Here is a 27369-nt window from a genome sequence, read left to right on the forward strand (position 1 = left end):
GGCTGCCCCCATGAAAAATGTGTCCTGAAAGGAGAGGGTGTATAATGAAATGTGTTAACCCTGGTTGATATACAAGAACATGGCTCTGTAATAAAAAGCTATGTGAACCAGGCTCATCAAGACATGCTGAGGCAAAGTATGAGCACTTTAGTACATGTAGTGTTGAGGACTTAGATAGGAGAATGTGAAACATGACAAACTGACACCCTCTGATTTAACCTACAACAGGTCTCCCTGAAATTGATGTCAGGATCTGTAAAACATGTATTATTGTTGTGCTTTCCTCCTGTTTGAAAAAAGCGAAACATTTAAAAATACACATCACGATTATGTGTGCATGCTTCATTGTCCCAGGCACAGATAGATATAGATAACAATAGGCAAGAATGACAATCCTTAAGGGTGGGGAGATGCTGCTTTATGTTGAATGGAGATGGCAAATAAGAAAGCCATTGGGATATACCAGCACTGAGTTCCAGATTTACAAACAGTTCACACAAAGCAGTGCAGCAAGATACGTTGCTGTGCTGTATGGCATGAAGGAGAGAGAGCTGCACTGCAATATATTTACTACTGTTCAGCTCACCCCCTCCTCTCCAGTACTTTTGGTTGCCAAGCACCAGTGCAGACTCTTGCACCATGGTGCAAGGACCTGCATTGTGGGCTGTATTTCTCCATTTATTTATTTATTTTACATAATTTAACATAGTGCTAACTTGACCCAAAGGTATCAGAGCACTTTACATGCGCACCAATGCTTTACAGACAGACACATTCATTTTTTTAGGCACGGGGAGATTAACTGGCACATGCATCAACATTGGAGTTTGCGATTCCTTAATTGCGAAAAATAAGGAATCGCAAACTGCAATGCATTAAGAAATCGCTAAATAAATTGCGATTTCTTAAAATTCCTAATTGCGATTCTCAATTTAAGAATCGCAATTAAGGAATCCCTTCCCATTCATTCCTATTGGCCTAGAGGCCCATAGGAATGAATGGGAAGACATTCTCATTTTGCAAATCGCAATTAAGGAATCGCAAAATGAGAATGCAATTTCAAGGGTGCAGGGGGGGTCCAAAGGACACCCTGTTGCACCCCTGAAATTTGCCATTAAGTACATTTTTCACACACACATGCCCCAAGGGCATGTGTGTGTGTAAAATGGCACTTTGAAAAATCCACTTTTGTGCATTTTTCAAAGTTTTCGCAAATTACCATGAAGGTCAACTTCATGGTAATTTGCACCCCTTAATTGCGAATTTGCAAATTTTAAAACTTTGATGCATTGCATTTAAGGAATCTCAATTTGAGATTCCTTAAATGCAATCGCAATTTAAGAAATCGCAATTTTGCAATTTCTTAAATTGCGAAAACAACAAAATGCATACAGCCTGATTCATCAAGCCGAAATCGGCTCGCAAAGGGCCAGATCCTGAGAATCTGGCCCTTTGCGAGCGCTATTTTTGCATTTGGGATTCATCATCCCAAATGCAAAAATCGGTAATAGCGATTTTGCTATTTTGCGAGCAATTACATTTAAGGAATCTCTATTTGAGATTCCTTAAATGCAATTCATCATCCATTTAAAAATTGCGAATTCGCAATTTCGGCCCGCTATTTACCGCGAGGTCAAACCTCGTGGTAAATAGCGAAAACTTAGAAAAATGCTTTTAAAAGCATTTTTCTAAGTTGCATGTTGCACACACACATGTCCTTTGGACATGTGTGTGCGCAACACCTGTTTCAATTTGCATTTAAGGGGTGCTACAGGGTGTCCTTTGTACACCCCTGGCACCCTTTAAATCGCTATCTTATTTGCGATTAGCTAATTGCTAATCGCAAATAAGGAATACTCTCCATTCATTCCTATGGGCCTTTTGGCCCATAGGAATGAATGGGGAGTTATTCCTTATTTGCGATTAGCAATTTGCTAATCGTAAATAAGGAATGTGTAGGAATCGCAATTCTTTATGCAATTTCTACATGAATCCCGTTTTGCAAGTCCTTAATAGCGATTCCTTATGAATCGCTATTAGGGGCTCGCAAAACGGGAGAATGATGAATCAGGCTGATAATGCATCCCAAAAATGGAAATTGCATTCGCAAACGGCCGGATTTTCCGATTCGCACAGTTTGCGAATGAAATTTCCTTTGATGCATGTGCCCGTAAGTGATTTGCTTAGAATCACAGGATGTTGAGCGTCCCTGCCGAGACTCGAACCCAGAACCCAGCTCCCCAGTGTCGAGGTCGACCAATCTAGCTGTAGGCCACATCCTCTCCCCTTCCTCTACCTTCCAGCACAAAAGCAACCCATAAAGGTTCATTCATATTTGTATGTGTATTGCACAATGCAGCGCATATGCAAAGCGGAAGTAATGAGAAGAAATAATTATATTTCTACTTGTTACGCCAGGTTTGGATAAGCACACCATTTTGGCACAAACCTAGCTTTACTCACTTTAGGATGAGTGAACTAGTGTCAAAATACATGGGTAGATGCACAGGAAAGCCCATGCTCCATTCATGCAACCCATCTCCAAAGCAGGGTAATTCAAGATAGTGCAAGCGGCTGTTTTGCATTACTTTGCAGGTGAAAAGTGTTTACAAATCCACACAAATCATTGATTTGCATCGCTTTACATATGTCACTTAAGCACTTGCGTTGCCTTGACTTCGCAATGTATAGTAAATCTGTGGCTATATGTTTTCATCCATTTCAGAGCCATTTATTAAATATGATGTCCCGCGGTGACATCTTGACTGATACCTGTGAATGCTGCCGACAAGTTCAAGAAGAATGGGGCACCAACACTGCACAGATCTGTCGTTAAGAGAACATCACTGATGTTAATAACGAAAGAGTTTGACCATCTGCCTGGTTAAAAACTCACTTAATGATTGTCCAGCAAGCTTTTTTCCATCCAGAAAGTACTGAAATTACAATGGGCCCGATGTAGGTAAAACGCATTTACCGATTTTAAAATACCGAATCATACCGAATCGGTATTTTGAAATCGGTAAATGAAATGTAGGTAAAATAAATCGGTAAAATACCGAATCGGTACCAATCAGTATCGGTGTACGATAATTACCGAATCGAAAGTTGCCGAATCGGAAAATACCGATTCGGCGAATACCGACTCGGCAACTATCGAATCGGTAAATGCTATACACCCCCATGGGCCAAAAGGCCCATAGGAATGCATTGTAAATACCGAATCGGTATTTACCGAATCGGATTTAGACGAATCGGCCATTACCGAATCGGTAAATACCGATTCGGTAAACACGGAATCAGCAAAAAAGTGAAAATGAAACTAATGACAACAGCCAATGAGGTTGAAGCACCCTCCCCCACCCTAGCAGGGAGTGGCTACCCAGGCAGGTGCAACTCATCAGAAGTTTCTGGAGAGGCAGTTTGAACTGAGCATTTGGAGTGAGCAGCAGTGGTAGCAGCATCCTGAACTGAGTGGAAATGGCAAGCAGCTCTGAGAGCCAGAAGGCTGAGCGCAAACGCAAGGCCAAGTTCAGCACCAAGGAGCTGTAAATGTTGGTGGAGGAGGTGGTGAGGGTCCACAGGCAGCTGTTTGGGAAGCTGTCCCTCACAGTCCCAGAGAGCACCAAGAGAAACCTGTGGATTGCAATAGCTGGGAGGGTGAATGCAGTTGGTGTCACCCACAGGAGCCTGGACGACCTCAAGAAGAGGTTCTATGATATTCGCAGCCTCACAAAGAGGAAACTGGCCGACCTGCACAAGCAGGCAGGACTAACAGGTGGAGGAAGGAACCCAGCGCCACCACTCACTGACCTTGAGGAACTTGTGTCCACGACAATTGAGAGAGAGAGTGTGGTGGGAGTTGGGGACCTCGACAGCTCATCCAGAGCCACAGCAAAAGGTAAGAAGCATGCGCAGTATGACACACCCTACCAGCCACCTCCCCTTCAGCCCCAATGCACAGCCAAACCCCAGCCCAGTAGTGCTTGCAACATACATGTGCAATGCATCAAGGAAAATGTAGTCAGCTGCATGTAGTAACAAATGCCAGTGCACATCCAAATGAAATGCACCTAGAAAATGAAACAGAGTATTGAAAATGACATGTGCAATGTTTTAATTGAAGTGACTGTTAGACATTTGCACTCAGTTCACAAATGCTTCTTTATACCTAGGGGCACCATCAGGCAGTGGAGCAGCAGCTACACAAGCTCCAGCTCCAGAAGCATCAGACAGTGCGGTGGCAGGGCAAAGCAGCACTGTACCATCACAGGAGGAGGAGGAGAACAGCAGTGCCATGGGCCATGAGGAAGACACAGGACATACCCTCTCATTTCCACACTCCCCCCTACTGTCACTTACGCCCCCATTGCAGTTCTCACCAGAAAATTCACCAACACAGACCCACCCTCCACCTGCCACATCTCCTGCCAGGAGGATCACCGTTGCACCATTAAACATCATGGAGGGAGCAGCGGCTCAGGATACAGCACCCACCCCTGCAACAGCCGTGGCACCCCAGCCCACACAGCAGGACAGCAGCAATCGGCGCAGGCCACGCACATCCAGCCCTGCTGTACCAGCACAGGTGGGCAGTGTATTTCAAGGGCTGGAGGGGAGTATGGTCCGGATCCAAAGGATGCAGGCCAAGTCGATCCTGGCTTGCCATCGCCAATTGCGGGAGCACAACCTGCACATGGGGGAGATGAGAAAGGGGTTCAATAGTTTAGTGGAGAGCAACAAGGAAATTGCTAATGGACTGGGGCGCATGACTACTGCCATTACCCAGCTATGCAGTAAGATGGAGGAGCACGAGCACTGTAGGCGCAGGGATGCCCGGCTGCAAAACAGGTCACTCAACCGCCTTGCTGTAGCTACCGCCCAGCTATGCCGTCGAGGGGCTAACATGGAGGACTGCCTCACCAAGAACACTTCTGAGGTGACCAGGAGCATGTCCCGCATCACCACTGCCATGGAGGCATTAATCATTTCTAATATGCTGGTGAACCCTGCCCTGGATGTGGGTGAGGCTGGGGACAGCAGCAGCCGCAGCAGCCCGGCCAGCGCTGTATCTGAGCCGCGCCGGAGCAGCAGGCGCTCCGCAGAGGCTGCAGGACACACAGAAGGGGGTGAGCCACATCCAAGTGGGTCAGCTAAGCGCAGCAAGAAGTAAGACTGCCAGGGAGGGTGATGCAACCCGGACTATTTACTATACCCACATATTCTGTTTTTGTTAAATGTGTTGCACATCAGTGCAGTTACTTTGTGCCAACATTAGTAAAACTTTGTCATTTCAACATCCATAGACGTCTCTGTGCATCTGTACTCACTCAGAAATAGTTGGCTGTTATCTCCTCACGTCTGTACCTCCCGTCAGTTGGTGTAGACACTCCAGCAGGTTCTGTTAGTGGCACAGCTATGTCATCGTCAGGGTCCTCGTAGTCAGACAACTCTACCTCTGTGCCCTTCTTGACCGCAAGGTTGTGCAACATGGCAGATACAGCAATAATCTTGCAGCAGGTGATGGGGGTATATTGTCTAGCACCTCCGGTCTTGTGCAGGCATCTGAACCTGCTTTTCCAGATGCCGAAGGTCCGTTCAACTACATTCCTTGTGCTTTTGTGCGCACGGTTATACCTCCTTTCGCTGGGTGTTGAGGGGTTGAGGTAAGGGGTGAGAATGAATGAGCGGAGGGCATATGCACTGTCGCCTAGAAGAGAATGGGGTAACATTACTCACATGCATACATGTACTTCACACTGCTATTTAGGTTATGGGGGTCTGACACTGTGTCTTACCTAGGAGGTATCCTTCACCGAATTCCCCTGCTGTCAGACGTGCATAAATGCCACTATTTTGAAAGATATAGGAGTCATGGGTACTCCCTGGAAATTTTGCTACCACGTCAGTGATGACACACTTGGCATTACATATTACCTGCACATTTATGGTGTGCGTTGATTTCCGATTTCGGTATATGTATTCCGTGTCAGCAGGGGGACAAATCGGAATGTGTGTGCCATCTATGCAGCCAATGATGTGGGGGAATCCTGCCATCTGGTAGAAGTCTGCTTTTGTCTGTACCAGTTCAGCATGGGTTGCAGGGAAGGAAATGTATTGGTCCATCCGTTCAATCATGGCGTCTAGGAACTTGTGGAAGAACCGGGACAGGCAGCTCTGGCTCACCCCTCCTACCGCAGCTACTAAACTTTGAAAGCTGCCAGACGCAAGCAGGTGTATGCTGCATAGCACCTGCACGTGCACTGGGATTGCGTGTGCCCTTGGGGTGGGGTGCAGCATCAGGGGTTGGAGGTCCCTAATGAGCTGTAAGATGGTCTCTGGGTCCAGCCTGTACCTCTGTAGGATCTCTTTATCTGTCTGCATGGACAGGGTGAGACGCTCTCTATACACCTGCTCCTCTCTCTGCCATTCCCTCTCTCCATCCTGCTGTAGCCATAGCCGTCTTGCTATGACATAAAAAGCTGCCATGGTGCAAGCAGAAATGCATTTTGGGTCCTTTTTTATAGGTTTCACCTGGTTACCACCTGATTCAAATCTATGGTAAATACCGATTCTTAAATAACGAATTTGACGCTAAATCGGTATTTCAGACCTTTCCTACATCTCAATCTTCAGTTTTGCACACAGATTCGGTTTTAAACCGAATCGGTAATTCTACCGATTCGGTAATTTTACCGATTCAGTATTTTTTCCCGATTCTGTGTTTTTCCGATTCGGTATTCTACCGAATCGGTGATTTTTCCGATTCCATATTTTTTACCGAATCGGTTTGTTACCGATTCGGTATATTTGCCGAATCGGGGAAATTTCCGAATCGGTATTGTAACGAATCGGTAACTTTTCCGATTAGGTATTTCCAACGATTCGGCCGGTTATGGGACTGCTACATCCCGAGGGGTCGATACCGGTCGGTAACGGCCGAAAATGGCCGAAAATACTGATTTTCGGCCGTTACCGACCGACCTACATCGGGCCCATAGTTTCCTTACCTACGACGAGTTATGCTTTAAGATGCTGATTGGACATTAGTCAGATACTACAGACCTCTGCTGTACTGAGGGTTAGATTTTTTGTGAGATGCACACTAAGGATGAATCTGGGGTTCACAAAGATTTACACAGTTAATTAAAATACTTGTGAGCCTCTGGGGAATAGCCAAATCTCTGTTTCCACACAAGAGTTGTCTTTTGGGCTTTAACTCTTTGCAGATCTGCTTCAAATTTCAAGGGTCTATTTTCAATGGCTGCTCTTCTTTTCTTGTCTGGAACCAAATGAATTATGAGCTGATCAGTGTCATTATTAAAGTGTCAGAAAGAAACTCCACATGGCTCTAGACCAAGGTAAGAACTACCACCTTGGTGATTGTCTGACCCAGGACCTTCACAACTATATTTATCCCCTTGTGAATTCCCATAGAAGCCCATGTTCTGGTGTGAACATGGGCTTCTATGGGAATTCTCTATGGCATATTATCAAGCCAATTATCACCGCTTTAGCTGCAGTTTTCTACCGCTAAACCGGCGATAATTATAACGCCATGCTTGATAATATGCCCCTTAGGGGCATATTAGCAAGGGCCATATCACCGCTTTAGTGGCACTTTTTGCCGCTAAAGCGGCGATATTGTTATCGCCCTATTAGCAACCTGTCGCTAACAGCAGTAAGTGACAGCTTTTAGGCGATTGCGACAGGTTTGGGGCCCGATTTGCATGTCAGCGATATTTATCGCTAATGACATGCAAAGTGGGCGTACCCAAACTGTTAGCGACTGAAAGCAGCCATATCGATAAAAAAAATCGCGCTAAGCGCGATTATTGCTATAATCTAACGCCTGCTAAAAACATGACTTACCTGTTTATCCAATGGGAGGTGGATCTTCAGGTTAAGTCCCCATTGGGGTTAATGCATGACTATCACTGGATTTCCAGCGATATTCACGCATTTCGCCACTATCGCTGGATATTTTAGCACAATGGAGAAAAACATTGCTAATAGCAGGTTTTCTCTGCTAACATATGCAGCGATAGGCAGCGGTAAAAAAAATGCGCTAAGCGCATTTAGCGATAAGTATCGCTATTTCTTGCTAATATGCCCCTTAGTTTTTAATGTGTGTCCGTTTCATGTGTGAGACTGCGAAACAAACAAGAAAGGTTTAGATGTACGCCTTCTCTCAGTTTGAAAGCTAAGGGACAAATTGCCAAACAGATCTAGTCACTTTGGATGGTGGGTAGATTAAATATGGGCTCAATTTTCGTAGTAGTGCTATGTAAATGTACAATGAACTATTCGGGATAAATGGGAGGTAAATTGTGTTTTTCCCTACAGTTTCAGAACTGGGATTTTATTATATTGCTTCATTCTGTTTGCCAACACGGAGATAGATTTTAATAGTTTTAGAAAGCTAGCACAACCAGTGAAAAAACAGATGTTAAATAACATGCTGAGAAAGCCTGTCCTTGTATCGTGTTCTGAGAAATGTAGCAATTTAAGAAAATGACAGTGTGTTGGGAGAATGGACATGTGCAGGTAGGAGACTCAGGGATTGATTTGTGTAATCAGAATCACGTGATAGAGGAGGTCCATCCAGAAGCCTACTTTCAGGACGACTTTTTTTAGTGAATCTTTTGGCTATTATTTGATCAAGCATACAGTAATGGTTTTATTCTCTGGATTAAAATAAATAGCTGCAAAGCTTGTATAATACTATTCTCTGTTTCGATCTGTGGAATTGCATGTAGAATTTCCATACAGAGAGTGTGTCTATTAGTGATGGAATTATTAATAGATACATCACCCAATGAAATTGGAAAGTTACATTCTGATGCCAACTTGAGTCTAAGGTGAAACATGTATAGTGCCAATGGGCAGGGGAAAGCGAGATTGGTAATTGTCGTGGAGGTGAGCATACATCTACCTTAAAGAAACAGAATTTACACTGTCAATCTGTAAATTGAGCCTAAGTAAGCAAATTCCTAGAGATGGAAGATACAGACATATTGCATATATTTAAACAGATTCTCTGTGTCAGCAAAACATTAAATTATGTATACCATGCAACTTTCTTACAGAAGTTAGGTCTCAGATGTGCGCAGCGTTCCATGAAAGGGAGAGTGCAGGAGAGCACCAGATCTACTAAGATACAGCTCTGCTTTCCTGTCTTCCAGCACTGGCACACTTAGGCTGCCTCGTGCCAATGCACACATCCTTGCACCATGGTGAAAGAGTATGTGAGTTCTGTAAGGAATAGCTTTGCCACTGGCAGGGGACTCTCCCAGTACAAAAACTATCCTATAACACTTGTCCTACTTTGCATGTGTGCTGTGCAATGCAGCACACATTCAAAGTAGACAAATTATGAAAAATTAAAGCATTTCTGCTCATTACGCATGCCTCAAAGAGGTGTGAGATTTTTGTGCAAATCTCTGTGTAAAAATGTTTGTACATATGGATTTGTGTCAAAACCCATGGGTGCTTACATGATAGCGCCAATTCATGGAATCCTCCAGGAGGCTATTATTAATCAAAACAGTTCTATTTATAATAGAACATTGGAATGTTAGGAGCTCCATTGTAGACAATGGAGTGCTCCATGCTTCTACGGGCTGGTAAAGGCCCGCAAAGCAACATTCCAATGTTTTACAAAGGCCTCTCAGAGCTCGAAGGGATTTAAGTCTTCTCGAGTTTCGAGAGGCTTTTGTTTTATTTGTTAGAACATTCTGCCCTCTAGTGGCAGAATGTTCTAATAGCCTGATAGCCCTTCGTTGCAGGGCTATACTGTCCTGGTTCATTGTTAACCCCTTAATTGCTGCCGTCGGCCAACGGTCGTCACGGCCACTACCTCCCCAGTGCTGCGCACGACCGTTGGACGTCCATTCAGCACTAGTTCCAATGGACAGCGCAGCACTGGGGAGGTTTATTTACAAGCTCTAAAGGGGTTAAAGTCCTCGCCTTCGGCTCGGGCCTTAAACGCGGGAGCGGGTCTTAAATAGCCAGTATAGCCCGCTACAGCAGGCTATAAAGCTATAGGCTGGTTTCCGCCAAATCTTTTTGCCCGCTTACCTCCTCTTTTTGCTGAGTCTTTCCACTGGCCTTAAGACTCTGAGCATTTTATCACTGCTGACCAGTGCTAAAGTGCATGAGCTTCTCCCGTCCTGGAGGCTATTATTAATCAAAATAATCCCAATTAACATTCATATTCAGTTTTGTTAGACCTGTAATCCTTAGCGTGGACTCCCCCAAACCTTTTGCCTGCTTACCTCCTCTTTTTTCTGATTCTTTTTATTTACCTTAGGACTCTGACCACTTCACCACTGCTGACCAGTGCTAAAGTGCATGAGCTTCTGGCCTAAACATGGTAACATTGGTGTATACACAAATGGCATATTTAATTTACTCACAACTACCTTGTGAAGTAGTATTCCATATACCCAGGGCCTGTAAATTAAATGTTACTAGTGGGCCTGCAGCACTGATTTTGCTACCCACACAAGTAGCCTTTCAAACCTGTTTCAGGCCTGCCACTGAAGGGCCTGTGTGTTCAGCTTTTAGCCAATTTGACTTGCCATTTAAAACCCTTTGCCAAGCCTTAAACTCTGCTTTTATTACACATAAGTCACCCCTAACATAGGCCCTAGTTAGCCCATAGGGCAGGGTGCTGTGTAAATTAAAGGTAGGACATATACTTTTAAGTCTGGCATTTCCTGGTAGTGACAAACACCTAAATGCATTTTTCACTACTGTCAGGCCTACTCCTCTCAAAGGTTAACATTTGGAATTTCTTAACTCACTCTTAAGTTTAATTCCTGATTAGAAAGGAGTCATTTTGTCATGCTTTATATCTTTGGAATGATAATGATGAATACTCTTTACTGGTAAAGTTGGGTTTAACATTACTATTTTAGAAATGCCACTTTTAGAAAGAAGGCATGTTTTTGCTCTTACTGCTCTGTGTTGCTGCAGTCTGTGTCCAATACACGTCTGGGGTGGATACCGGCGTTACGTTGTGCATTCCCTCTAGGTGGCCACAAACACAAGAAGGTTGTGTGTGTCAGAGCACTCATCTGCATTCTGATGGCTCTTCATGGGCAGGAAGGGAGGGAGGAGCTGACACTTACATCTGAGTAGGTAGTGTCCTGCCCCCACACAAAGAGCTAATTCCTCCTACTGATAACCTGAAGCCAGGGGAATGAAGAAAGGACCTCTGTGCACTTCAAAGACCCTTCTTTGAAGTCACGCTCACTTCAAAGGCACAACAAGGTATAAGACCTGGGTTTCTGACCTCTCCAACCCAGACACCGTTGGACCTGGGAAGAACCTTGCATATAGAAAAGGCTGCTGTGCTGCTACAAGGGCTGCTACTCTGGAATAATTGATTGTCTGCTTTGCTGTGCCACCCTGCTGAGAAATATGACTAAGCCCATCTCACATGAACCCAGAGTGACTCCAACAGCATGTTTGCTTTCCCTCTGGACATCAAAGACTTCACACAAACCTGCAAGAGAACCTGGACTCTACCATCTAAGAGATCTGCCCTGCCAAGTGGCTGAGAATCCAGTCCTGGGTCCTTGGAAGAGAGATTTTCTGTGCTGCAAACTCTTGATGATGACGCATTGCTGCAGATGCGGCAGTCGGAACCGGAGCATTTCACCTGATGAAGATGCATCACCCCTCTCCTGCGCTGCTCGATGACAAAGCTTCCCCGAGTGCGCATTTCGACGATTATGCATTGCGCGTCTCCAGTGCTGCTCGATGACTATGCTTTCCTCGAGTGTGTGGCTTGACAACAATGCATCGCCCATGAATACTTTGAATCAACACTGATGCATCGCCTAAATGCTCCTCGCATTTCAGCCTCAAAGTCAACACAGACCCCTCCAAAGCTACTGTTTTCAGCCGGGCAAGGCTGGTCCCTGTATCTGACCCACACTCCATTGCAGCTGGACTGAAGTTTTGGACATGCCGCAGTTAAGCGTGAGCAGATGGGCCCGGTTGGCTCTTTATAACTCTAAGCGCTATATTTTCAATTATTCTTTCAAAATTCATAACTCTACTTCTACTTTTTGTAGATTTGTTGTTTTGGTCTTGATTTACTCATCAAATAATGTATATTTTTCTAACAGGGTGCGGAGGATTTTTATGGGATATTCATTATGTTGCCGTGAATTCTGTTGCATAAATACTTTATACATTTCCTCATTAGATAAGTGTGACTGGCCTGTGCCAAGCTACCAGAGGGTGAGCAGAGTGTAGTGTAGTTCCTATTTCCCTAATAGTTTCTGCGCATTGGAATAATGTACACTATCGAGTATAATAAACATAACTACTTTGTGTGCCAGCTATCTCAGAGGCCACTAGAAACTCCTTGTAAACAAGAAGGGAGTTGTTTCTGGCAACCGCATAAGAAATGACAACTTTGTTTCCCTTTAGAATCGGAGAACTCCCAGAATCATGGAAACAATAGATAACGGTGTCACTCAGCTAATCATGCATGCTTAGTGTCTCCAGAGTTACACAGAAAGAATGTGGAAAAGGATTTATTGAACAGTCTTATTTCTCGTGTAAAAGATATGAGCTGTTACAATCATCAGACAGTATGCAAGATATATTATGTACAGCGTAAGCAGTAGAAAGAAATAATACTGCACTAGCATTATCTTTTAGCTATGACTCATATAATTATATACATAAATAACATAGGCTAAAAATGCGAGTACTCATGAGATGCGTTCTGTACTAGTTTTACCCCAGTGTACCTAAGCGTAGTATAAGGTAAGAAGTAGGTGCTGTATTCTATAGTATGGTATGCTATAGTTTGTATGCTAAGTCTAGTATGCCAAGAGTCCCTCAAGGTTCTAGTCAGCTCCATACCTTGAGAATGAGAGAGGTAGGCGGGTCTCAAACTATAACACCCTGCGAATGGAGTCAGAACACTGGAAGCTGGATTCTCAGGCCGGGATAAGGGCTTCCCTAAAGAAGAGGTCTCCTCCTTACTTGCTGTACTAAGGAAAGGTATATTTATACCTGATAGGTTCCTAGGAATGTTGACTTTGATGTAAATCCAGACAGAGGCAGACGTCAGGAATGAACCCTTAGGGTACAGTGGTTCATGCATAATAAATGAGTTCTTGGAGAAATCAATAATCCTGGGCTAGGGAAACTCCCAACAGCTTAAGGGTCTGGTTTCTAAGAACTCATTGTGACATTTGGGTGGACGGATGTAGGTTACCATGCCTGTATTTGGATAGCATGGTTAATGCCTAAATAAGGACTGGGACCTTATATCTATATAAGGGTTATGCGAATTGTGCCTATATTAGGACATGTATCAGGAAAATCTATATACGGATACCTAAAGCGGAATACAACAACAGGATATCTTTTAGCATGCATCTGGTTTACCCTGACTAGAGTGGCAGTTCCTACTTGGACAAGGTGTATACCGCTGCCAGCTAGAGACATAATTTCTAACATTGGTGATCACTGGTGAGGATAGGACTTGTGTTTATGCAATACCATATGCTCATTACTACTCCATAATAAAGACCTGTTGATCCTTTTTCAATTCTCCCTAAACTGGCTTTTTTATATTTTGCTAAAACAATGTCTCTCTCTGGAGAAGCAGCACATGCACCTGCAGTAATTGATTTTGAGCTGGCAAAGCTTGAGCCCTACACTGTAGCTCAACTTAAGGGTTTTTGCAAGGGGTTTTAAGTTACTACAAAAGGCTTCACCCGGACGGTGGAGCTGCAGAAGGCTTTGATATTCTGGACAGACGCCCAAGATGCAGCAGCTGAGGTCCCACAGAAGGAGGCGCAAGACATTTGGGAAGAGGTGGATGAGCTGATCCTGGAATCTGTTGTAGATCTAGGACTGCCTAAGAAGGGGGCCAGAACTTGTTGGAAGAAGTAGTGATTCCCAGAGCCGGAAGTGGTGTCTCCTCGAAGGACCTGTTCCTAGAGGAGCAGGCAAACAGGAGGGAGGAAAGAAAGCTAAAGCCGGAGCTTTCCCAATTGAAATTGGAGAAGGAACATACTATAGAGGAGAGGAGGCTAGCCTTTGAAGAGAAGGATTTGGCCCATGAGCTCAGTCTCAGAGATCTGGACATAAGAGCCCTATAAGTGGGGTCCAGCAGTAATGGTGGCAGGATACCTGCAGTAATCACTGTTGAGTCAAGAGTCCAGATCCCAAAGGATTTGATGCCCTGTTATGTGGTAGGGGGTGACAAGGATAAGTGGTTTGCAGCCTAGCAAGTGGCTCTAATAGTGCACAAAGTCCCAGAGTAGTCATGAAGAGGTAGTTTTTGTAGGTACATGCCTGTAATGAGGAGGGATATACTTCTCACACTAGAGATGGGGGAACAGACATGATATACTGGAATGAAGACCATCTTAGTCAGTAAGTTTGGCTGACCCCTGAAAAAGTATAGGCAACAGATCAGGACCAGCCACAAACTGTCCACACAGACCTGGATGGATTTCTTTGATTGTGCTAGCAAGTGACTGAAGGGCTGGGTGAGGGGTCGCAAGGTTGATGATTATTCAGGGCTGTACAACCTTTTTTTTTTTAAAGAAGCACATACTTGATACTCGTTTTCCAGAGCTGTGTCAACACCTGGTTTATAGTAAGCCTTCTGACCCCAGACCGTTTGCTGAGGAGATGGGTCATGTGGGTCAGCACCAGAGTGTCCTAGAAGGTATAGGAGGATACCCCCAAAAGGGTGGTCAGAGTTCCCAACAGAAGAGATAGGGGGGAGATAAAAACAAGGAGTTACCTTCAGGTCAGTAAAAGAACTCACAGGGGTCTCATTCCCAATCTGGACTCCAGAAGAAAAGCTAGCCAGAGTGAAGTCAGCAGCCCACAACTCCCAAGTGGTATGAGTGCTCTGAGTATGGACTCTACAAAGGGGATCCCATGTGTTCAAAAAGAGCACAACCTCACACTGGAGGAAAGATTCCAGGGGTGGTGAGTGTAGTGCTGGGGGAGAAGTGTGTCCCAGATAATGGGGAGGAGTTTAGAGGCGTTACCCTAGGGTTCCTAGGTGACAGTGAGATGGTTCCTAAGATCCATGTGCCCTCTAATACTACAAAGTATAGGTAATGGGTCAACATCAATAAGCAAGGTGTTCAGACTCTGAGTGATACAGGCGCCAATATGACTATGGTAAGGAGTCACCTGGTGTCCCCATAGCAGGTCATACAAAAGAGAGTGTCACTATCCTTTGACCCTTGTTTCATTTGAGTGGTGGGGGGTACAGGTCTTCTGGAGGTTACTGTGAGCCCTGCAATACTGGTGGACTGTTTGATTGGTAATGTCATTGAGCACACTACCTGGAGGGAAGTGGAGCTCAAGGCTCATGTGGAGATGTTCGGATTACCAGATCTGATCTGTGCAAACACAAGGTCATGGCTGTCCAGGATGGGAGACAAAAAGAGCTGGAGTCTAGAAAAATGTCCCAGCCAGCTGCTAAGAAGGGGAAAGGAGAGAGCATGGTAAAACAGCCCCTGAATATCTTCCTAGTAAGGTGGATGGGGCACCTGAGATGGCTGCCCCAGAGCCTGCTGAGAAGGGCATTGCTCCCCTTGGTGTCGTACCAGAGCTTGCTGGAAGGAGAACCCACCAAGGATGAGTTCTATAGGATACGGAGGGAGTGCCCAAACCTTGAGGGCTTGTGGCAACAAACCAAAGACCAAGCACAGGTGATGCCTCTGGAAGTCAATCACATTTACTGGGAAGACAACCTTCTTTACAGTGAGGCTAAGGCTCCTGTGCATGGGACAGTATGGGCCATCGTGTTTCCCCAATTACACGGGGCTTTCCTATCGCATCTGGCTCATGAAATTCCCCTGGCAGGTCACCTGGGCCAAGACTAGACTTTTGCAAGGCTTGTTCCCCACTTCTGTTGGCCTAGGATCAAGACTTCCTCAGATGTGTTCTGTAGGAATTATGTGACCTGCAAGGTCAGTGTTAAGAGAGGACAAAGGCATAAAGCCCCCCCTTAATCTATTGTCATTCATTGGCATACCAATGGAAAGGGTGGGCATTGACATTTCTGGGCCTATGGATCTCCAGAGTGCTGCAGGCAACAGGTTTATCCTAGTTCTGGTGGATCAGGCCACTGGGCCTAGAGGCAATCCCTCTGAGGACCACAAATGCACCTGCAGTGGCAAAGGCCCTGGTGATATTTTGTACCAGAGTGGGTTTCCCCAGGAAGTGATGTCTGACAAGGGCACCAACTACATGTCTGCCTAAATACAGTCAATGTGGAAGGAGTCTGGGGTAACCCACAAGGTCTACATTCCCTACTATCCACAAACAAATGGGCTCATTGAAAGATTCAACAATTTCCTAAATTGCATGATTAGAGGCCTGCCTGAGGCGTAAGTGGTACATCCCCCTGCCATGCCTTCTGGTTGTATAGAGAGATGCCACAGAAGGGAGTGGGCTTCAGCCCTTTAGAGCTTCTGTTTGGACACCCATCAGAGGACCTCTGAGTTTGGTGAAAGAAGGGTGGGAGCAAGCTTCCAAGAAGATTCACTGGGATGTAGTGAGCTACATGCTTGCCTTCAGAAGCCAAATGGCTAAGTTGTGGAAACAAGCTTCAGACAACTTAGAAGCATGCCAGGATGTAATGAAACAATCATATGACCAAAAGTATACCACTGTGAACTTGCAACCTGGGCAGAAAGTGTGGGTTATGGAATCTATGGAGCCCAGGACCCTCCAGGACCAATGGATGGGCCCTACTAGGTGATTGAGAGGAAGGGGAGGCCACCTACCTGGTTGACCGTAAGACCCCTAGGCGACCCCACAGGGTGCTCCATGTCAATCACCTCAAACCCCACTTTGAGAGGTCTGAGCTTAACATGCTGTTGGTGACAGATGGAGAGGAAGAAGAGGAGAATTAACCTCCCCCTGACCTCTTAGACCAAAGAGAAAGATGGATCAGTGGAAGGAGTAATCCTCTCCCCCAATGTTACTCCTGAACAGCAGTGGGACTGCCACCAAGTGTTGGGACAATACTCCACTCTGTTTTCCCTCATCCCTGGGACTACCTACCTGTGTACCCTTGTGGGACCTGGGACCACCCGCCTGTGTACCCATTTTGTAGACACATGAAATAGCCTTCCTTTCAAGAACACATCTTACAGGTTGTCTGATAAGGTGAGGGGCCTCATTAAGGGAGAAGTTACCAAAATGCTGGAATTTGGGGTGATAGAACCCTCAAGTAGCCCCTGGTCCAGTCCTGTGGTTCTGGTACCAAACAGTGCTACACTTGGCACCACACCTGAACTCAGGTTCTGTGTGGATTATGCAGCGCTCAATTCAGTCACAAAGACAGATGCTCATACCCATGATCCGAAGGATTCATAGGTGATGTGTCATTGTCGAGCCGTGCACTTGGGGAAGCATTTAGAACAGAATTGAAACCTTCTAAGGTACAGCACACAGTCCTATCTCATTGCAATACCATATTTGTTATTATTATATAGCTTCTCTTTCTCATAAAAATAAACGTAATAATTCTCAATGAAGATTGAGCATGCAAAACAAACGAGCACACATGGACCCTTAATGAGAGGTGTTATTAGTGAATTCATTGTCATCAGTGATCATCTAATTTCATCACAACTATAATCTCACTAATTTGTAATTACATTTGAACATAGTAAACAATGCTAATGAGTACATACATGTATTACAAGGTATTGTTGGTAAATTATTTGCCAATGATGATTACCAAAGTTTTGTCATTGTTCACCCAGAATCCCACTGATGAATCTTTTGCTCATGGGATTTTAATATGATAAAGTTGTAAATGCGAAAAAAATGGAAATTCTGTGCAGAAGAAAATTCGCAAATCCATTACTCTTCCATATCAGGTGGTCCCCCAAATACTTCCGAGTTAGTTATTTTTTATTCCATCGATAAATACCAATTGTGACACACCTATTTTGTTTAAAAAGTTCTTTACGTAAACAACGTACTACATTTTTAGCATCTATTAAAAAATTGGAACATCACTATTACTCTTCTTAATCATTAGATGTTCTACATTAATTGGTTGGAGCTAAACTTCAGTTTAACATAATCTCCTCAGAGGATGCCTCTTCATGCTTACTTAGGAGCAGCTGTCAATATTATGGGGGCAGCAATAAATCGAGTAAGCCTTTAGCCAATTATCTCAAAATACATAAATAGCATATAAAAGTGGAATCTTTGTATTCTAACTCAGGTATCCATATCTTTAAAGATAGCAATATTCTTCATGAATTTACAGTTTTTAAAAAAACACTTTATTCTCCGGAACACCGTCCTGCTGATATCAATATTAATTATTTTCTTCAAACTCTCGACATATCGACTACTTCTATCCCAGAATTGTCCAGTTTGGAACAAGATATCTCCTTTTCTGAATCTACTTCTGCTCTTTTGATCTCTTTAAGAAAGGCAAAACACGTGTACCTGACAGTTTTACTTAAGAATTTTATTCTCGCTTTGCTACTATACTTCTACCTAATTTGTTACATTTATTTTCTTCTTTTTCATTTAACACTCTCGAAGGATCAGCCTAATTCCTTAGTCAATATAGACTATAAACCTTTTGGTAAAATTCTTACTCTGCAGTTGGAATCCTTCTTACCCAAAGTACTTACAGAGCAGACTGGTATTATTAAGGATTGCATGGGTTCTGACAATACGAGACTATTTTCAATGGCTTAACTGAAGCATTTGCTCTCAATTTTCCTTTGGCGGCCATAAACGTTGATGCAGCAAAAGTCCTCAATAGACTTAATTGGTCCTTTACATTTAAAGTTTTACAATGGTATGGATGTGTCAATAATATTCATGCCCTCATATCCACATTAAATATGTTTAAATAAATGGAATGCCTAAATTGAAAGGATTTAGGACAATTACATTTTGATTGGAATTGGGAGAATAAACAAGGAATTTCACCTTCAAATAGATCACCAGTTCAGCAAATGCCCCTAGGTTTCCATGCATTACAGAAAAAAGGGTCTATTATTAAATAGAATTACCTTATTTACAACAAGGTAATTCAATTTAGGAATAGACCCATTTTCCCCAATTCCAATCGAAATTGAATTCCCCTAACTCCTTTCATTTTAAACATTCCATTCTATTTAACATTCTATTAGACATTTTGGTAACATTGCCTAACAGTTCTCCTGAAGCTCCATCTTCGTCTCCTTTACTCCATATTTTGCCCAGTAGACCCAAAGCTTACCTCATCTATAAATTGTTAAACTCTCTAAGACTTACATCGTCATTAGATCCTTTCTGGGCAATCAACATAGCGCATACTTGGCCACCTTCTGTCTGGGACAAAGTATGGCTAAACATTCACAAAACTTTTAGAACAGTTAATCTCACTCTAACTTTGTTTTATGTTTATAATAGGCTTTATCTTACATCACAATCCATGTCTCATTTTGTTATTCCAGCTGATTCCAAATGTTGGTCCTGCTCATTTCCACAGTGAACTAAAACACATCTTATTTTAATGTCGTAACACTTTGCTCTTTTGACATAAGGTTTGGAGACAAATTAATTGCATTTTCCGAACTTCCACTGCTTCTAGTTCTGCCTCTATTTTTCTTGGAAGCTTTCACATCGATTGGCCAATTGACGTTTTCTAATAATAAATTGCTGGACCATTTAATTACCATTGCTTTTCAGCAGATTACCATTGTCTGGAAGTGTACATCTAACTTATTTTATAATACCTGGTGTTATGAAGTGTGTCATCACCATCAACTCAATAGACATTATGCAGAATCCAACTTTCTATCACATAAAAGTGATTTATTATGGTTCCCTCCAAACACCTTATTAAATGCTATTAGTGCCCGCTTTAGCAATATGCAACCCTCACCTTCACAAATTTTCACAACTTCCTGAACATTATTGGATTCTCTTTTTGCAAATTTTTCATGTTTCAGTATTTTGAAATACACTTTTACTAATTGCTGTTATTTTGGCCAAAATTGTTACTTATGCTGATCATATTTTTATTTTTATTCAGATGGTACCCTTACCTTTCTCTTCCATTCCTGTCCCCTCCGCTCTCTTGCTTTTCCTAGAAACCTCTTCAAAATCCTTAAAAAAATAAGCTTATATTGTACATCAATTAACTAAGCTTTCTTGTTGTAACCTTTTTATTATTTTATTATGATTCTATTCATCATAGCCTTTTACTGTTCTGCTGTTAGAACTATTGCTTTTTCTTTCTTTAGTATATGATGTTCATTTCCTTCTCATGATAAAGCTTTTCGAAAGTGAAAAAGAAAATGTAATTACAATCGGTTGCCCTGCAATTATGACTTTGAACCTAATTTATTTTTGGGTGATTATTAAAACTTTTTGAACTATATGTAAGATTCAAAATGGTAAAATTAAAATAGCTTGAAAAGGTGTGGAAACAGTTCTGTATAGGATTAGAGAGAATAGAATATAAAAAACCATACATACTCTACTGTATATAATATGCCGGGTATCAACCTTTGCAATCCAAAGTACTATGGATCACACAGATAAAGGGAACTTAGATTCTCCTACAAGATATTAAAAGTAAAAGCAGTGGTATCATTTCAAATCTCACGAGTAACTGCGCAGAAGCAAAGCATTGCATTATAAGCATATATGTACATTGCATGTTATTTGCAGAGCCTAGGGAGATCTATTCCAATTGCAATAAAAGAAAATGTTGACTTCTTTGGTGACCACAAGTCTGTTACAGGTCTAGGATTTATTGGCTTCAAAGATGGTCCTACCGTCTTAGGAAGTTTCCACTGAATGTTTATGCCGTTCCTCTACAGTAATGAATGGTTCTGCACTTGAATAAGGTCGGACATGAACATATTGACAGGTGTAGCCTGCTGCAATTTAACAAGGGGTGCAATCTTTATCTCATTTGGTAAGTTACCAGGTGCAAAAACATCTCAACAATTTCAAATGCGATCGTTGTGCAAACAACTGTTTCCATACAGGAGCAGTCATCATGGAAAATTGTACAGAAATACAATCTTTTTAGGTTCTCCTGACAAACTCTAGTGATGGCTACAGATGGTGCAAAAGTTCTGCTACATGACTCCTTACAAGAGCCAGATGTAGAGACCATATTACTCCTATCCTTCAGTCACTTCATTTGCTCCTAGTAAATAAAAGAGTACAGTGCAAAGATCTGGTTACTCTACTTAGGGTTATCCATAAATCTTCCAGGTTTATTCATTAATCAGCCTGGAAGACTCATTTCCGTGCTGCCCAGTTGTTGCTGAAAATCCTCAAAAGAATATCAGTCTTATTTCAGAGCAAAACGTTTTGGTAGCAACTGCATATGAATTGAATAAAGCCCTGTACGAGTTATAATCAAACTCTTCACTTTGACATTTAAGAAAAACAAACATTTCATGTTTAACCAATAAAGTAGATTTTATTTTGTTTTTTAGAAGTTTCAGGTTGTGTTATTATCTTCTATAGCACCTAGAATTGGAATTAGGTGGAAAAGTGTGGCTCAATGGTTAGAGCGGCAGAGCCTGATGCAGAGGTCTAGCCCGGGACCAGGGTTCAATTCCCTGCCTTGGCGGGTCTTGGGCTCAAATATTCCACGGACCTGATAATTCTCGCCTCGGTGCCTATTCCAATCATTGAGTCCCACTCTGCAACTCTGGGCAATAGCTTGCTTAATCTCCACAACTGCCCCCACAACTCTAAGGATGCCTGGCCTCCACCTTGGGGGTGCCCAGGAGTGGACACCTCACAGGGAAAGCCAGGATGGGTTCCACAGCGGTATTCGTACAAGTGCCTTTAGACCCTTGCGGGTGAGTAGTGCGCTATACAAGTATCAATTTACATTTACATTCTATGGCATGCATAAGCATAAACAAATACTAATAACTACATAATAAGGATCTATAATTTTGGGGAAAGCATATCATAATAATTATGTAAAATATTTGAAAAGATTAAAAACTAGTAACTTTATCTATTTCATGCCAGCAAGGATATTGGACATGAACCCCAAATTCAGTATCAATGTCACACAAAGTTGCAGGTGCTTTTAAATACATTCTATTGAATGTTTCCCTAATTTAATGCCCTATTCTATTACTGTAAAAATGCCTTAGACTGCAATTTTCTGTGTTCCCTAGTTCCGCATGTTTTTAGCGCACACAACTGTTTACAGCTTCAACCATGGGAGATCTCAATCGGAAAGTACATTTATATCTATATTTCACTGCATGTATATTATACTCTGATTCCGTGCTCTATCAATTAGATTCAGCAATACTCTCCATCAGAACTCTCTTTCTATTGATTTGATATACCTCATATCAATGTAAAGTACAGAAACGTTTTCCATCATACATTTGATGATAATTCAGAAAACACAAAGAGTGCTTGTGCTTCACTGTCAACCCAGGCATCAAATCTGGAAGTATCTCTATTGTGTCTGGGGTACACAGCAAATACATTTCCGTTTTCACCACAGGTGATGTGGTTTCATAAACTTTATGAAGAGAAGCAAGCTGTGTTAGGTGACAATAAACCTACATCTAATCCAAACTAGGCAGTTGTTGATTCTGAAGAAATGCTGCTATATTTTGATGGACTAAATGACCTTGCTAAATTACACAATGATGCCTAAACTATCCTTGCCCTGTTCAGAATCATGAAGAATCAGGCCATTAAGGTAGCTCCGAATAGATACTACTAAATAGTTGGAAGCCTTTTCTTGTACAACTCTTGCAAGAAACGTCTGGGTGAAAAGTTGTAGAGCACTGAAGGTCATAAACATCATGAAAAAATCTAACTATGACACTGTAGCATTATCAAGGACTGGACACAGTGAAGGTCTCTTTTTGTCCCTTTTGATTTGAGTGCAAACTGCAACTCTTTCCAGTACTAAGGGTTACACCCTGCTCTTCAATTTATAGGTGAAGGTGTCGAGTGTTTCCTCATGAGGGTTTGAAGTAGGAGGAAATATCCAAAAAGGAAGAAAAATCTCATTGACAATGCTAATAATTCTTAATTTAAGCTGTACATTTTTACAGGAGTTGGAAAGCATGGCTCCAACACACCCTGAGACACAAATCAAGAAAGAGCCCTGAAGATAGTTTTGCATGCAAGAGTAACGAAAAAAGAAATTGAATTTGAAAGCATTTAGAAAAATCCTTCACAGACCACCGCCGCATTAAATATATGAGTTAGAGAGGAAGGGCTATAGCAGAAAATCACTTGGAATACATCTCAGACAAGGAATCTCTGATAATATATACTGAAATGACTGCCATGTTGGTTTGGAATAGATATAACGCTAACAGAGCCCACCATCTCAGGAAAATGGCTTAGACTTTGTGTGACATGCACAACAAAAGAAATTGTATGTCTAACATTCTGCCCACCTCCCTTCTTGAATCTATGATCTCTCCAATTCCCCTTGTGCGATGATTATATTCCCCTGCAGTGTTTTCTGGCCGGGTGCAGAGCAGACAGCCCCTTATGGAAACATTCAAATACCGATGAGGTCTCAATATCACAACTTTGGCTTGCTGGGATTGATGAGTTTCCATGGTAGTGACAGTTTCTGTTCTGAAAGGGGCAAATGGAGATTCTTCACTGTGCACAGAGCCCAAGGGCCTTATAGAGTGAGGCATTGAGGAAAATACTTTTTCCAAGTTCACTGTTGTGGGTCCAGGGGAATACACTGCCACATCAAGGGACCTAGACTGAAACACAGTGAGCCCCATCACCAGATTTAAGACACTGTGAAAAAAAAGGAATACCATCTTGTGAAGGAATTGCAGAGAAGGCCAATATCAGCTACTCTCCATTCTGAACTAAAAGAATATAAGATCTTGGGTGTGTAAGGTTTTTTCCCATACTTCAAGGGTTAGATGAGTCAAGTCTAATCAACTGCAGACAATACAAATACGTCTGAGGTCTTGCTGATTAATGCTTCCCTAAATATTTTACCTAAAACTAAAGTCTCTGAATAGATGCTTAGGGATTCAGTCCTAGGAAGAGCAACTAGCAATTAATGCAATAAATGACTTGTCTTCAAGTTAAGGTTCAGCACTGGGCCATACCATCACTATCCTCTTCAGGTGTATTGTTCTATTCCAAAAGTCAATTATTCCTCCCTGTTTAATCTTTTTCCTTCTGCACTCCGCTTTTTACCTGCCTTTTTTTCAAAGGATGAATCTATCACTCTTGTCTTATTTTGGAAAATGTGCACTACATGCAAACACATAAGGCAGCTGATGCTCCCAACGACTGAAGGTGATACATATTTTCCAGATAAAAAGATAAATTTCTATGTCACACAAATTTAATGTCCATATGCCTCACTTCGGCCAGTGGCTGGGGCAGTTCTCTGGCCTGAATCATAGCAGAACATTAAAACATATTTACAAGTACTACCCTCTTCGGGTCCTAATAAAAGATGCATGGTTGCAGACTACCAGATGTAGTGAGACTGAAATCTCACCAATTAATCGATTCCCAGTGGTAATTTCACCACTGCATTGTGCAATTACAGCTGCCTAGAATTACCATCTCTCTGCATGTGACACGACTGTAAAGTACCTTTATATAAAAGCCAACCTTATGAGAATTGATTAACTTCTACCTCTCCCTTAAAACAAAAGTAATAGGTTTGAGAATGGTTTTTTATACTTGCATAGCAATTGACATCTAAATTATATGAGACAGCATTGATGTGTTTTTGGTTACTTGACATTACTATTTAGTATCTTCCTTACTGCCAGTGAAAAGGTAATCAAAATCACTTTTCTTTTCTAATCAAATTTACAAAGTACATTGTAAGGCATAAACTACTATACTATTATATGGTATTTATCCCAAGAGTTTTCCTCTCTGTTAATGGTCTAACTCTGTTCCATTTGAAAAAGTGTCAAACAGTCCATTAACAGTAGGGTGGTAACTTGTACTTCCAGAGATGGAGTATCCAGTTAGCATGCAGTTAAGGTGTCAGGTACAACATTATAGAGGTCAAAGAGGCAACGTGGTAAGAAATATCATTGTCTTACTCAACAACAACTAGAAATGTATCAGTTTGAACATGGGGCTACACCTTATCTAGGCTACGAGGTTTTAGGTTTAAACCTATAATACCAGATACAACCACACTGAAAGTAAAATAGTCCTCACCAGTGAAAACATATAAACACTGAAAAAACACCTGGACAACCACAAACTAAATGCCATTCAAAGAAAGGAAAAAGAGAGTGAAAGTGTCATTTTTTTTCTTCCTGAAGGGGTCAATACAATGTAACTTTGTTATACAAGCTAGCAGTAAGAAAGACTGGCTAACATTATTCTGCTTGAGTTTTGTTCTTTAGGGATGCCACTAAAATATTGTTTCTTCTTCCTTTTACTTTTTTCGATTTTGTGGCCTTTGGTCTAAAGATGCAGAGTTTAGTTTCATGTTGTAGGTCTAGTTTAATCATTATATATACTATAGAGAATCAGGAAATATCAAACTCATATTTGATATTTTGGCTGCATTTGATTCTTTCACTGATAAGTAAAATGGCTGGTTTCATAAAAATCTTTCCTAATATGTGTCATCACGTTTACCCACAAGAGAATGGGTAAAAACCCCTAACACATCAGACCATAGTTTCTAGTGGGTCACTATTGATAGTAGGTGAATTGCTGACACCTCAGGCTTTAAACATTCAATGCATGGTATAGTGACAAGTTTATATATCACCAAGCATTTGGGATAGTGGTGAAAACATGACACCAGACTTTTGGAAAACATGGAACACATTGTCAGTTGTAATGCTCTGCAAAAAAGGTTCTTTCCAAGTTCAACAAAGATTGGAGTGATATTGTTTGTATTTGCAGTGATTCAGCTACGTATATAAAAACGTTGTGTGATGACCTGTCAAAATTGATACCCGAGCTGAAGTGATTCCCTGTAGGAAATCCTTGCCACTTGTTAGATGGTATGCTGAAAGCATATTTACAATCTTCAGAGTTAATGAGGGATGCTATTGACTTTTTAGTCTATTCTGGTGCACTGTTTTCTTATGCACAGGAACTAAATCGCAAATATTTATCATTTTGTGCTTTATGTGTCATCAAAGAAAGAGTCATTCCAACTGTGTCCATTAGCTGATGGGTCTCAGCCCAAGGGGCTATGAACGCTGAGAGGGCCTTTTCACAGACGTTTACATAGGAAGGAAAGGGCGAGCACACATGACCCAAAGACTCACTCAAGAAGTATTGTATGGTGTACTACAATAAGATTAATTTGCAAAAATCTATTTGGACCTCATATACACTATAAGTACACTGTCTATATACCATGTTCTTTCAGTGCAATAAGCAAGCTATAATAAAAGCAAAACAGTCCATAAATACCAGAAAAACACTTTTTCTGTTGCTTTTAGTGGCGCAAAAATGTGTAACCACTGATGACAACTGTTTTTTAAGATATTGAAAACACTGAAAAAACCCCCACCAGGATTTACCAAAAATAGAAACTGAAAACAGGAAAGACTAACCTTATCCTAGCAAAGTTGTCAAGGTTATAATGTATGATAATGTCTCCTAATACTTCCCAGAGTTGAATTATGGGTACACTGCAGAATGTGAGCTTTAAATTGACAACATAAATTATAGTGGGCAGGAAGGGGGAGAGGTGGCTTACACTTATACCTGAATAGCTTGTGTCCTGCTCCCACAGAATGGGCTGCTTTCCCCCCCTACTAGTAGTCTGGAGTCAGGTCTGGGTTAAAAGGGATCCTTGTGCACTTCAGAGAACTCTTTGATGTCAACCCTCTACATCAAAGGCACTTTGGGTATAGGTACCAGGGCCCTGGCCCTACCAAATCAGTACACTACTGGACCTGGAAAGAACTCTGCTGGTGTAAAGACTGCTGAGCTGAAAGGATTGCCATTTTTGCTGTGACTGACTGTTCTGAGGAACTACTTCTATGCTTTGCTGAGCTGCTCTGCTCCCTGCTGGTCTCTGCCCTGCAGAGTACAAGGACTGGACCCTCTCACTTGAACCCAGAGTGTCTCCAAGGGCTTACTACCTTGTCTCCTGTTTTCTGAAGTATCAGGGACACAAAAGACTTCCTGCAATCCTGCTGGACTCTGTCGTATGTGAATCCTTCACTGGCCTGATGTGCCCCCTCCAGTCCAGGGTCTCAGAATTGGCATCTGCAGATGATTTCTGAAACAAACGACACATTGCCTCAACTGTGTGAGAATTTCCGCTGCATCGCCTTCGATGCCGACACAGAGGTTTTTCAACGATGAAGGATCCACAGCCGACACAGCTCAACTATG

This window comes from Lissotriton helveticus, chromosome 8 (genome assembly GCF_964261635.1).
Source record: "Lissotriton helveticus chromosome 8, aLisHel1.1, whole genome shotgun sequence".
NCBI classification, from domain to species: domain Eukaryota; kingdom Metazoa; phylum Chordata; class Amphibia; order Caudata; family Salamandridae; genus Lissotriton; species Lissotriton helveticus.